Here is a 15,439-nt window from a genome sequence, read left to right on the forward strand (position 1 = left end):
TAGAGTTGCCATCCTTACTCAAATTCTGTAAGTCATTAATTAAAAAATTTAATGGTATGAAAAAAGTGATTTCAAGGAAGGCGACGTTACCAACTAGATTGAGAAATAAAAATACACGTATAAAAAGTGCTTTTATTAATTATTAATGGCGTTGCCACACTTATTTTTGAACAAAACCGTTTGATACACAAATATAGAGCAGAAATTATGAGCGTACACAATATTATTTAAGCATGGTTAAAATATTTTTTGGAGTTGCCACCTTTTTTGTAAAAACTATTATATTTTTTGTAAAAAATAGTGGAAAATATTAAAATAAATAAATTGTTAATTCATTGCTTTAAAATGTAAATATTTTAGAAAGTTTGAGCTATACGCAGAAAGAGAGTTGCCACCTTTGTTTAACTGCCAAAAATTGTAACTAAAAAATTTGTTTTAGGTAATTGACTAAAAAATGGTATACAAGCATGCAAGTTTTCTGGCATATCTTCTTCTTCTTCTTTCTGGCATATAATTATGATTAATTAACGTTGCCACCTGTATTGATATTTTTTGAAATTTCTCAAAATGACGTAGCTCATTTTTGTTGAATGCACTATTCATCATTCATTATATCTTACTTTAAATTTATATAATTGTATATTTATTTTTTTAATTTGAAACCAGTAAAGTCGCCTGCTCCGTCTACATATACATACAGCTCTATAGTATATAAAAATATACCGCAGAAACCTTTCACTTTCAAATCGCACGCTATTATTATTTTATACCTGCTTATAAGTATGTAGTATGTGCTTTTATAAGTATCACAATGTCTCTGTATAAGTGTGCTAATCTTGTGATTTCGACAAATTCGCGCTGCACTGTAGTGACAGGCATTCTTTTCACATTCTTAATCCGTTTCAATGACATTGCGAATAAATAATTCATAACGGGCATTTTGGGTAGCGCAACGACAACGAAACGCTGTTTAGAAGGTGTAGCGGCGGTGAAGTGTAGATGGTGAACAACAGTAAGTAAATTGGCAACAAAATCTATAACGATTGCAAGCCAAATTGGAAAAGCAAGCCAACTGAGAATAACAAAGCCAAACTCGCCACTTTAGGAATTACCAAAAACATTACGGGAAACGAAACGAAATGTCTCGATAAGTGAATAGTGAATGGCACAATAGAACGAGCTATCAAAATAGATATATACAGACGTGTGTGTGTGTGTCGGCAAACAATGAAATTCATATAAATTATCACTTGGGCTATGAAAAAGCTATAAAATTCGCAATCATGACAGAGACTGAGGGCGTCATCCAAGCCAACCAAAAACTGGGTGCAATCACAATTGCAGAGCAGTATCGCCAAACACATGCGAGCTTATAGACATATGTATGTATGTGTGTATAGTAGTCTAATAATGACTGTGAATATCAATTGATTGTTGCACGATATAATAAATGATCGAACGCGCTTTGATTTCGATTAACGCAGGCGGGTTTCCACACACGAAGGCACAGCTATTGATATGCAAATGAGTAATATGGCGCTGATTGCATTTTTATACCGGCTATGAAGTAGAAAAATACAATAAAAATAATCAAAAAAATAAACAAATAGAGAAACATTAATGAGATATGCGAAGAGTGTAAGCAGTGTTATCTAACGAGTGTCGTTTGGCAGTCGTCAGGGCTTCCGGTAGAACTTGTCGTAATTTGTCAGCGTTAAAAGCTAAATAAATAAATGAAAAAATAAATAGAAAAATAAAAGAGGTAATACAAAAATATAGCAATAGAAAAAAAGTAAAATAAAAAGTAAAAAAATAAAAAATAAAAAAAATAATAATAAAAAAATAAATAAAATAAAAATGAAGTAAATAAAAATATGCACAAAACCGCATTCGTAGTAAGTGATAATTAAAAAAATACATACAAATATAAATAATTAGTATTAACAGGTTTATTAAGCGCCTTGTCAACATATGACGGGTGTTTGTCAAATCGCACGATGAATGTTGACGTCGCTAGAACTTGGAAAAAAATCAATCTATCTGATGGCATTTAAATTGTCACTTTAAAGCGCAGCTTTATTAGCATTTTTATGTTGGCGTTACGCACACACAATACACACACACTCATACATGCATACATATGCATGTATGTATGAGCGCGATACATGTGAAACCTGTATGATTAGCAAAATGTTGCACAGTTGTGATTTGAAAATTTACATGCGTTTTAAATGCCACGCATGCTACAGCTAATTATATATTTGTATGTATTTAGCAAGTATGTGAATAAAGTACAAAATGAATTGCCATAAAACATGCAACTAGTTTACAAACTACGTGTTATGTAACCAGTGCTCCACCCTTATATGGTAGTTAGAAATTGTGTTAGAAAAAATATTATGCACATTCATTAATTCATAGCTAGGTGTTTAAACATATTTTAAAGATTTTCGAATTAAAAAAAATGTTTAAGAAAATCAAAACAGGTGGCAACGCCGTAAAATATTGATGAAAGTTTATTACATACCATACCTGGAAGCATTAAAAGATTTAATAATTTAATGAATTATAAAAAAAACATCGAAAAAGGTGGCAACCTCAATTTTTTTTAATACAGTTATACTAATTCCATTATTATTTTTTTCAATTTTTCTTAACTTTGATTAAAATTTTGAGCAATGTGGCAACTCTGTGCCAGGCTATAGTTACTGAAATTATCTGAATGCCTTCTAATTAGTTTTTTTTAAACAATTTTCATTAAAATTCTGTAAAAACTTCAGAAAAATAGCATTTTTGCTGCAAAACGGCTCTCAACCCGACAAAAATTTAAACAATGTGGCAATCCTTTATTAAACTTTGGTTACTAAAATTCCCTGATTTAATAACACACACTTAATTTAATTAAACTAAACTTAATTTAAAAGTTTCGACATCTAATTAGTTTTTTTCACTGAAATTTGAGTGGCAACTCTATAAAATTGATAATTTTGTTACAAGCTGGCAATAAAAAATTGCTTTTATAAATAAGTCAATGTGTATATCATTATTTTATAATTTTTTTTTACTTCTGCATAAGTTCTATAAAAAAATGTTAAGCATGTGGCAACGCTTTGTCAAACTTTGGTTAAAAAAATTCTCTGAATTAATGACCTACACTTCAATTAAAAATTTCGCTATTTAATTAATTTAGTTATATTTTCACTGAAATTTGGGTGGCAACTCCAGAAAAATAATAGTTTTGCTACAAAGTGGCTCTCAACAAAGTAATTTTCATAAATATACACATTATGTGTGAAGCGTCACCAAAGGCTTTTTATTTATTTTTTAAGTTTGTATGAGACCCATATAAACAAGGTGGCAACCCTGTGTAAATCCTTAATTGTTAAATTTCTCTGAATTTGTTTATACACTCTTTTGACACTTGCAACATTTTATGAGATTATTTAAGCAATCATTATTTAAAATAGGGTGGCAACTCTATAAAAATAACACTTTTGCCAGAGAACTACTACAAGTAGTACAATAATTATGAGTTCTTACCACAGACTTTTACATTTTTTTATTCTGTATGAGTCTTGTATAAATGTTTGAGTAATGTGGCCACTCTATACAACAAAATTTTCAAAAAATTGTGTAACAAAAAAGATTACTTTTAATTTCAAGAATATATAAATATGTGTCATTGTATTTTGAAAATTTCTTCAAATAATTTTTATTTTATAAATTGCTTAAAAAGGTTACTATATGGCAACCCTTTTCAATTTTATTTATTTTCCAATTTTTTTTTTAATCTTTCATATTAAAAGAAGACTCACTGAACAAGCACAACTCCTACAAAATTTAACAAATTTTGCTCTCTGTTCCCCGCACAGAGCCATTCTGCTTCAAAATGAACCAGTAGCGTGTGGCCACTGTGACAAACAACTCCACCATAGTGTAGACGAAGCGCCTATATATTATATATACATACATATTGAAATGTATATACATATGTCAGCATAAATATCGACTTGTCAAAATGATGAATGTACCGTGGTTAATCAATTGCAATTAGATGTTAAATTAATAGCAAATTAAAACGTCGTAATTAACTGTGAAACGCGCGTTTAGAATCGTAAACACCAAACATGTTTGGAAACAACATTTTTTCAGTTTTCAAACGTATTACAACAAAACACAGAAATTGAATACTTGTGACAAGAAAATTTTCCATTACGTTGAAAAAATGTTGACGAACCAGAAAGTTTAAAAAATCACATGCAATAATTTTTTTTTTTTCATGGTTCATGAAGTTAAATATGGTGGGGTTGAAAAGAGTTGTGAAACTGTTTGATAGGTGAGAAAAAAATTTTATTGATTTACTTATCAAAACCTTTTAGTTTACCGACAGATTATTCCATCTCAGGGCTTGGTTAATCAGGCTCGAAGGACTGATTTACGCATCAAGGGTGTTGCAGAATGTTGAACCTTTGTGAATTCGAAAATTCTTGTTAATATCAATCTCAGCAACTTCGCCTCAACCTCAGTCTGGCAAAAATCTGAATAGTTGAGAAGAAAGTGTCTAGGTGACTCCACCTCGCCTTCTTCCATACAACTTTGGCTTTTTGGCTTTGTTTGAGAAGATATGACTCTCCACGAGTGTTTCTCACAAAGTGTCCAGTCAGAACGCCTGCCGTAGCGTTGAGATTACCCTTGGTCAAACACTCCATGCAAAGTCTTAAGCGCATTTTCAGTGACTTCAATGTCAGTTCAATCAGGTTAGGTTACGTTAATCTGATAGGCCAATGAGCCACGAAAAGGCTGGTTTTGGTCCTTTTCAATACCAGAAGGAGTTCAGTTACTTGGTCTATGAAGAGTAGTCATCCTTAGGGATGCCCGCGCTTGACACGAATTTTAACAGATTCAGTGACATCACTATCGATAGCTCCCCTAGTACCCCAGATGCTTACAGCGTAGTTTTGACAATATGGGACAAGTGCACCAGAAATGCTCCATTGTTTCCCTGGAACCTTGCTCTAGGTATTTCCTGCAGTCTTCACGCTCTACCAGCCCAATTCTGCGAGCATGTGTCGCCATCAGACAGTGAATAACTTTGATAATTTTAAAATAAGTTTTGGGAGTGCTAAACTCTTTATTTTTGAGTTTCAGAAACAGAATATCATAACTTAAGGTGTTCCTGTAAATTCCTTCAGATTCTCGGCACTAAAACAATTTCGGAACTCCCACAGAACATCTTGAGAAGTTTCGAAGAACTTGCGTAGCACCTTAGAAGTACTAAAGCAGATTATAAATTCTAATATTTTCATCCTATCTGTATTCAATACAATATAATAATATAATAATAAACATATATGGTATATGATCTGAAAAAATGTACTTGAAGTCCCTAATTAAATTAATCCAGAGTTTACCAGAAACCTAACCTTATAGTCGGATTAAACTAAATAAGTCAACAAGCCTTTCGTTGTTTAACTAACCGTAACATTACCATTCCAAAGACAGTCAACTCCACATAACTAGAAAGGGACCGGATATATAAGCGGTATATATCAATTTATCTTAACGGAAACTTTGAGAGCTTTACAATTTAATAATCGAGTTTTTACCAGAGAATTAAGCCCAAGGTGTAGTCGGATTATATCACTGAATAAGTCAAAAACCCTTGTATGTTTAACTTAACCGTTCCAACAACCCATAAAATCTACACAAACGGAATGGGATCGGTTATATAACCGGTATATATCAATTTATCTTAACGTAAACATAGAAAACTTTACAATTTACATCACAGCTGAGGCTTATAATAAGTTAATGGAGAATTGGATTAATCATTGATGTGGTTGCTTCGACTAAGGAATCTATTTGAAAAACGATGGAAAAATTTATTAAAAAAAAATGTAGTTTTTTGTCAATTTAGAAAAGCAGGACTTCTGTTCCATAGTTGAGTCACTCTACATGCAAATTACTCTACTACTCAAAAGCTGATTGCCGGATTGATTTACTCCGAAAATTTCCAATATCTGTGCAAGTAAATTCATTGAATCGATCTGCAGATACCGAAGCCAATGCCTTCCGACATATGCTGCAACTCCAGGTGACGACACGTGTGGCTATAAAGACATGCATACCACGTTTTATCTCCGCTGTCTCCACCTTCACTCTATATGCAAATAACTAAATGCACTTTAAGGCATTTGCATAAATATTTCATTTAAATGCAACCCAAGGCGATGGCAGCGCAGATCATACCTCCGCGCCGACACGCCGCGCACTAGCGCGCCCGTGCGCCAAGCGGCGCTGTGTGGGCTCCCTCATTTATGCGCCGCCTACTAGCAGCAGCTCAGCAACTTGCAGTGCCTACAAAAGAAGGTGCAGATCAAGACAGCAAATTTGATAAATTCCGCGAGCTGAAACTCTTTTAACGCGCGCTACGGATATACTTTTATATATCATATGTGCATGCCCGCGGTGGGCATGCGCGTCTGGAAATTTTCATATCATAAAGAATTTATGGCATTACAAATGTTATTTAGTGTAAATATCAAAAAGGTAGCAAGGTAAAAATTGCCTACAGCCTCTGTATTCAAGTCCGCAATGAAACGCTCACTAATCATGCGACGCGCAACAAAAACAACAATAGCGGCACCGGCACCAAAAGCTGCAAGGAAATTTGTTGAATTCACATTCACTGCGACCTGCGTCCTGCACTTACGTGTAGCGACGCGCCGAGCAATATCTGTATGTTTGTGTATCTGCCGCTCAACCTTTCATTGACGTCTTCGTGGTCAGTGCGTGCATGCGTGCGGGTTAACGGCTTATCGGACGTTGCATCTCAGCGACGCTTCTTTATAGCCCATACAAAATTTATTACACATATACAATAAGCGCGCGCGTTCTCCTGCATTTTCGTGCTCTTCGCGCATGTTTGTACGTGCGCGCTGTGGCCCGCATTTCGCCGCCGGCATTCGCTGTGGCACGCCAGCCACTTGCACAGCAATTTTACGCAGATTCGCAGTGGCGCGACGAGCGAGCGCGTTGGTTGCAGACATGCGCGTGCGCATTTAATTTCGCCGAAAATCCAAATTGTCGTTAAGCATTCGACGCTTTGGCGCGCACAACAAGTTATCCATACAAATATACATATAAGCGTATATATGAATGTACGCGCATATACTCATCTCGTTGAGCGGCAGCTGTTGCTGTGCCATCAGACATTGTTGCATGCCGCACATCAACGTGCAAATTAAATGCAAACTTAAACTTTTTGCCTTGCGGTCGCCTGCTGCTGTCCTGCTATCCTTGATGTTGTTTTTGTCGATATTGTTGTTGTTGCGCTTTTTACGGGCGCTTATGTGCTGGCCAGCTTATCAACGAAATTTGCAAATGTTTAGTGCTCGATCGAGAACCCATAATCAAGTGTGCTGTCCAAACAGGAATTCGGCTGCGGATTATATGCCCATATATACATATGTATGTATGTTTAAGTATGTGTAGATGTGTGTGTGCGCACGTACCAGTGGCAAATGGCTGCCGCGCAGCTAAAATTGCAGCCTTGCGGTGAATGCGCTCTCCACTACTCCTCCATTTACCGCTTGTCGCTCTTCCGTCTGTCACTTGCCGCATAGCAAGGCTTCCAGTTGCCGCCTGCCACTTACCACTTGCCATATGCGGCACGTACCACGTCTTCGACGCGCTAAGGAGTCGAATTATTAAGAAATAAACGCATGCAAATGAAGGCGTTGAAATATTGCACGCGCTCCAATAAAAAAAGCTTTCCACAAACAAACCAAAATTAAACAACACAAAGTGAATATAAGTGCCGATAGCGCGTCGCGCGTACGGCGTAAGGTGCCGCAAATATTGTAATTAATGGCCGAAAACAGCTCGCCAGATCGAAAGATCACGAAGTTAGTCGGTTTTTTGTAGTCAAACGTTCATTTAAAGGGTGCTAAATGAGTGATTTCTCACGCGCTTTTTGCAGCTGAAATTTTTAATCGCTCAAAGGCGTAAATGTACGAAAGTGTTTTTGTAGCGCTGTGTGCATATTAACAGGTAGAGTTGTGGCTTGTGTGAACAACAAATGAACATTTACTTAATTTATATGCAATTAGTGGTGTATTTGGGGTTTTTAGAAGCGTGGTGATGCGGAGTGTGGGGAAAAGAAGTATGGAAGTTAGATTTAAATATATAGCTTAATATCTTTTGAATTGTCCTTAAGTAAATGTACTTAAATTTTAGACATTTTCTTGTTTCCTTTTTAGCATTTTAAGCATTTACTGATCGCAATTTGACCTTGCTTTCTAAAAAGTTCATTCAAAACTATTTCGAAAAATCCATCAAAGTTTAAATTATATATTTTCCGAACTGTCTTCAAACCTATATACTCAAATTTTGCCGTTAATAAGGTTTTCGAAAACTTTTAACCCTTAACGCACACTTTCGAGTTTTTTTTAGCATTTTAACCCTTTACTGATCGCCTTGCGATTCATTCTGACCTTGTTGTCTGAAAAGTTTTTCCAAAACTAATTTGAAAAATCAAACAACGGTTAAAATTAAATTTGTACCGACCAGTCTTCGAACCTACATACCCAAATTTTGTGGCTTTCGAAAAATTTTAACCCTAAAAAGCGCACCTTATGGGTCATTCCGACCATACACTGAAAAATTGGGGAAAATTTTCAAATTTTTGACTACGGCTTTGAAAAAACACTTCAAAATTTTTGTCTTCAAACCTGCATACCTAAATTCGTTAATCGAAAATAAGGCTATCGAAAAATGTTAACCCTCTAGCGCGCACTTTGTGTGTTATTTCGACCATACCCTGAAATATTTGGTAAAAATTTTCAGAAAGGTATTCAATAGGCAACATGTTTACCCTCTTTTCGAAACGCTACAGATCGACTTGAAAACAACTCTAAAATTTTTGAAAATTTTTCATTGGTTAAAATCAGCCATTAAGTTTTTCTAACTCTTTTGAATTGCCTTCAAGTGTATTTGCTAAAATGTTGCAAGCATAATTTTTTCGAAGTTTTTTAACCCTCTAAAAGCCATTATCGGTGTTATTTTGACCATTTTTAAAATCTCACTAAAAGCTACTGATAACTGATGCTGATACTGTAAGCTAAATATATTTTCAAACCTTCATCGCTTACTAACTCCTTCTAAAATACAACATCAGAAAATCATTTTGAGCAATTTCTTCGAGAAAGTCAAGCCTCTTACACACTACAACTACACTCCACTTTAATTTGAACTCAACGAAACCTTGAATTAGTAATGTTATATACCCAACAATAATACCAACTAATAAACTAGATAATTGCATATAAATTCCTCAACAGACACAAATACACAGACACAACTATATAGTTGTTGCCCTTAAAGTCGCTTGGCGCGAAATGCGCATTCACTCGACGCAACCCAAATAAGCGAAATGAGCGAGCCGGCTATGTGTCCGGGCGCCGGCTAACAATAATGATGACACTTGTGAAGTGCCAATTAATTATCATAGCACATATGTTTATTTACTTAATTTACTTAATGATGCCAGCGGCGGCTCAACCCCCATCAGGCGTCTTCAATTCACAGTCAAACAACAACAGCCGTCAGTTGTCCGCTATTAGTCCGACAGAATCACAATGACCCCGGCGAGAATCGCTGTATAATTTTTAAACACTGTATAAATAATGAAGTTTGAAGTTTGGGTATTTCAGTAGCGTTACGAAAGTAATTATCGGTGGCATAATTATAAGTTATCGATATGTCGATATGTGGTCAAGAGAAAATTGAAAAGCTTTGGAGAATATTATTAAATATTTATCGTTAAAATATAGAAGAGCTTGACAAAGTTAGATGGATTATTTATATTGTGTGCGGAAATAAGTTTGTCTTTAGTTTCTTATCCCAATAAGGGAAACATAACATATACACTGGAAATAATTTGTTATAAATGTTGATACACTTACCAAAGTTGGAATAAGCCTGAAATGAAAATAAAAAAATATTAGCAGCTACAAAAGACAAATTTTGAAAATTAACTAGTAAGTTCTATACATTAATCGAAAATTATCGATTACTTTTTCCGATTTATCGATAAAATTTACACACTTAGCATAAACCTAAAATGAAATTAGTACATCAGTTGGCTAAATTAATCAAAAATTATAGATAATTTATTTGATTTATCGATCAAATTTGTCAAGATAGCGTAAAACTAAACTTTAAGTTGTCCATAAGGACTACGCAAAAAATAATATCTGAGCTGAACTTTGTTCAACTATGTACATATATAAAACTTGAAACAATATTATAAACATATTTATCGAAAATAATCGATAGATAATTCGACTTATTGATAAGTTTAGCCAATGAAAAAGCAAAATATAATTTAAGTATTCCCTAAAAAATGTCGAAAAAGTTATATAATATCTAAGCTTAAATTGTTAAATATATGATCTAAAAATGCTATTCTATCCGAAAATTGCCCTTGAATACTAAAGATATTTGACAGTAGAAAATTCTTAAAAACGAGTCTATAAACAAACATACGAATAAAAGAATAAAACTACTTAAGACCTTAATATTTTTAATTACAGAAATTGCCTCCCAGGAAAACCAAGACTTAAATCGAAAGGTAATTAAGACCTTATTATGTTTTTGTATTGTAAATTGAATAAAATTTAATAATCGCGTGATGGTTATGAAAATCTGTTTATATAGTTTAGTTGAAGATTATTGAGTTGAAATTATCGATAAAAGTTATCGAAAAAATTATTATATACACAAAGTACACTAAATTTTATTTCAAAAACATAAAATTTTAGAAAAGAGAGACTGTAAAATTATTCCTTCCACGACGAATTTTTTGAAAAATTAAATCTTTATTGAAGCATTCTCAAAAATTCAAATTCTTAAAAAAATATTGTTTTCAATTGTCGATTAGAAAATATTTTTTCTTTTAAACGTGGTAATTAAAATCCAACATGTTAAAAAAATTAATTAAAAAAATATTTACAATTTCCTACTGGGTTGCTTTGTTCATAGAATTCTACATATGAAGATAGTTTTTAATTAATATAGATGAGAAATATTCCTTATGAAACCCGCCATATTAAACAAAAAAAAATATAAAAATTTCTTACTGGGTGGCTATATACAGTTAATTATACAAATTAGTTTTTACTGTTAAAGTTGAGATATTTAATCATAAATTTAAAAAATTGGAGAAAAACACTAAAAAAAATATAATATGTAAAACTTCCTACTGGGCTAAACAAATTCGAAACAATTTAACATTTTAAAAACAATTAATTTAAAATTTCCTACTGGGTTTATAAGTTCATTTTATTAAACGAAATAACTTTTAGTTGTGTAAATTAATAATAATTCAAAGAAAAAACTATAACAAAAATTTACTAAAAGTTCCCGACGGGGTTGTTAAGTTCATTCTGCTTTACAAACAAATTTTTACTAATCAATTTTTATTAGTATAAATTCATAAACAAACAGCAAAAAATTTAATAAAAATTTCCTACTGGGTTGAAAATTTTATTCTATTACACAAATTAATTTTTACTAGAGCAAATTAAACCAATACTTAATAATAATTAAAAAAAAATTGTAATAATTACAAAGAATTAACTAAAAATTTCCTACTGGGTTGCAATATTCATTCTACTATACAAACTAATTTTTGCTAAAATAGATTAAAAATTCTAAAAATTATTACTAAAATATTTAACAAAATTCCAAAAAAAAATTATCCAAAATTTCTTACTGGGTTGCTATGCTAATACTACTACTACTATAGACATTAATTTTGAATAGTTTCTAATAGAAATATTTTATATAAATTCCAAAAATAAAAAAAAAACATTACACATTTCTCACTGGGTTGCTATGTTAATACTACTACTACTATACACATTAACTTTCAATAGTTTCGAATAGAAATATTTCATATAAATTTCAAAAACAAAAAAAAACAATTATTCCACATTTCCTATTGGGTTGTCGCATTCAAACTGCTCCACATAGCATGCAAATAAATTTGTACTAATATAGAATAATCTGCTTGACCGCCACACTGGCAGCTTTTAAATGGAGCTGTGCGCTCAATATGCTCGAAACTATGTCCTCATGTGTGTAAATGAAGCCGCCGCCATGGCGTGAAGGCTGCCAAGTTGAGTCCAAACACTAAATGAAGTTGCTGGTGATAATAAAATTATGAACAAGAGCAAAAACAATTACTTAACTACTTAAATGCATAATTGGCGACGCTATAAGTGTGTGAGTGTGTGTGTAAATTTAAATGAAAGCATGCAAGTGTTTGAGTGGGGAATATATACATAATTGTGTGTGTGTGTGTATATACTATATATGTATATTTGTGGTCGCCACGTGGCCGCGTTGGCTGCCACTGATGGCTATGCTGGCGGAGCTTAATATTACTTCTAAATGTCGACAAGCCCCCGAGGGCCAGAGAGCCAGTGTATTATGCATTATTTGTTATGTGCTGCTGTTGTTGTTGCTGTTGCTGTTGCTGTAGCTGGGTGAGGTCATCATCATTTTAAATATTTCATATTAATTGCCACTGCAATTAAGTATGAAGCCAGCCATTTCTCAGCGCTGTCAGTGTCAGTGGTCGCTTAATGTGCGCTATGGTATCACTAACATGCCGTTGTTGTTGTTGACTTTATTGTTGTTGCCCACAATGTTGATGTTGCTGTTGATGTTGATGTTATTTGTCAATGTTGTATGTTGTTGGTCGGTCGGTTGCTAGATATTTATGAACACTCATGCTTTATGCTGCTCCCTTAACTTAAAGTATCTCTGTGTGTGTGTGTATATGTGTGCTACACCCGCAATTATAACGCACACACTGGCATATGCATGTTTGCTCACATACTGCCACATAGTTGCGATATTTATGGCAGCAACATAAATAACTTGCATAATTTATATGCACAAAAATACACAAATATGTACATATGTACACATATACTGGTAAATAAATATATGAAAATGCATATTTGAGATGCCATCATGCGAATTGGCGCATACATGCCGCGTACAATGTTGCATTGGTGGCATGTTGCACGCTCATTGCGAAAATAAGCTCACGCTGTGCGCGTGCAGAACTTTTTGCAGGCGCGCGCATGTATGTGTGTGTGTGTGGGAGTCTCTGTATGTGGGTGGTTGGGCGCACTTCCAAGCTACACCCATACATATGTACATATGTATGTGCAACTTTTGCGATTGCGGCACTTTGTCACGCTTACATCATCGTTTATCGCTGCAAGTCAAAGTGCATTGGCGCTGACCCAATTTGATATTTGCTCGGCATTTTTCTCTTTTTTGCATAACTTTTGAGTGGAATTGTTTCAGTTTTCGCAAAAAATTGAGGTTATGAAACGCCGATTAAAACGCAATTGTGTTATTTATTCACAGTTAGTAATAAATGGATGTGTCAATTGCAAATGAAATTTAAAAAAAGAATCTCCCCGAAATATAAGAAAAAGCAGAAAGAGTGCTAACTTCAGCTGCACTGAAGCTATAATACCCTTCACAGCTGCATTTTCATAGCATAAAAGGGTGTTAACAGTTATTTTTCTTGATTTGGATCGGTCACTTTATATGACAGCTATATGCTATAGTGGTGCGTTCTGAGCAATATATTCGGATATTATGGCGCTGTCTTGGATAATAATCTTTGACAAACATTGCGGCGATACCTTGTCCCGCTCCTAAGACAGTCGAGTCTGCGTAACCGGAACGGACACAGATTTTTATCCAGTCAAGGACAACATTATTAAATAAAAGAAATTCTCCATACAAGGACTTGACTTTAATCGATCAGTTTGTATGGCACACAGTGTTGCGAAACCGGAATTTTTTGGAAATCATATTGCCTAGACTGTAATTTTTATTGTATCGATGAGAAACTTCTACAGATTGGTCAGAATGAAATCCCAAACAGAATGAGTGGAAAAAAAAATTTACACCGAAAAAAATTGTTGGGTCAAATTTTGAACAAAAGTAAAAAAAAAAAAGTTGTTCGAAAAATTTACAAAAAAATGTATTTTAATTCTTCTTTTATTTCTGATAAATACCCTATGATTAGTTTTTTAAATAAAGTATAGGGTGGTCCGAACAAGAATTATAAACGTCAAATTTTCATGATTTTTCGATATTTGTTGAAAAACTCTGAAATTTTATATAAAACCAAAATCTATTTCAGTTCTTATTTGAAAGGTGGCAATAAAAGCTTTAATTTGATACCGCTTTGAAGTCAATAGCTTCAGTTTAAAGAGAGTTATGCTCATTTTTGTGGAGTGCTAGAATAAATGTAGAATAAAAAAAATAAGTGATTCCGAGAATTTCCGTTCTATTTCTATGGAATAAATACTGAGAGTGATATACTAAAATCGCTTTAACTCCCAGGAGGGCAGGTATGGGCAGCTGATTTTTTCACAGTTCGTTGAAAACAAATTATGTAACATTTCTGTAGTGGTTTGGAACTGGGACTTTTTAGATATTGCTTACCTAACCCAAATTTAAAGGAAAAATGGACTTTTAGTCGGGTTTTCGCTCTAAATAAGGTGCATATGAAAATGTCTCAAACAACGTTCCTTTGTTTTACAGAAGATACTTGTCCGAAGGCAGATTTTTTTTCCGAATCAAAATATCTGTCACCAAAATCAAATGAGATCAATTTGAATACAGCCCTGAAATCCCCTCTTTTCGTGAAAATTTTGTATATTTGATTCTAAAATCAATTAAAAATCAACGGGCCAACATAAAAATAAGCTTTATGTGTTTTTTGTTTACTTGGAATGTCTGTGACAAAATTGCATAATTAAAAACACTGAAAAAAAAAATCGGAGAAAAGTTACTTTTCCACTAGCCGCAACACAGTGTGGCAGTTATATGATATATGGGTATGATATCGACAGTTAATAGCAGCTTTTTGGAGAGAAAAAAACGTGTGCTAGAACTCAGATCGGTAACTCAAAAACTAAAGGACTTATGTTACCCTCTTGACTTATGTATGTATTTAATAGAGTATCCTGTGACAGACTCCGCGGCAAACTCAATATACTCTGTGCAAAATATAAAACTATTTTGGAAGTACTTTTGACTTCCCGCAAAAAATGGCAAAACAATGTCCTAACCAAAAATGGAGTTGAACAGCCGAAATGATCCAATATACGCTTACAGAACTCCACCTAAAGTATTTCAAAATATATTTGACAAAAAAATGTCTAAAAAACACTTGAAAGAGAAAGGGTCGGGGTAAAATTTATTCGAAGAAAATAAGCATAAACCGACAATGTTAGTCATACTTAGATAATGGCAATGTCGGAGAATCACTTTGAGCATGCTTTAAACCATTTTCAAGATGAAACATTCGCAATATTAACATAAAACTAATTTTGTA

The 15,439-nt window shown here is 33.5% G+C and overlaps 1 long non-coding RNA gene across 1 annotated transcript in view; it reads left to right on the forward strand.

Annotated features, from left to right (window-relative positions):
• The window catches only part of LOC120778710, a 163,371-nt gene that overhangs the window by 66,408 nt on the left and 81,524 nt on the right, over positions 1-15,439 (forward strand). Inside the window, exon 4 of the long non-coding RNA XR_005705575.1 lies at positions 10,596-10,633. This is a non-coding gene — a long non-coding RNA (uncharacterized LOC120778710). The remainder of the gene's footprint in view (positions 1-10,595; positions 10,634-15,439) is intronic.

The sequence above is a fragment of the Bactrocera tryoni genome, chromosome 5 (assembly GCF_016617805.1).
Source record: "Bactrocera tryoni isolate S06 chromosome 5, CSIRO_BtryS06_freeze2, whole genome shotgun sequence".
In the NCBI taxonomy this organism is placed as follows: Eukaryota; Metazoa; Arthropoda; class Insecta; order Diptera; family Tephritidae; genus Bactrocera; species Bactrocera tryoni.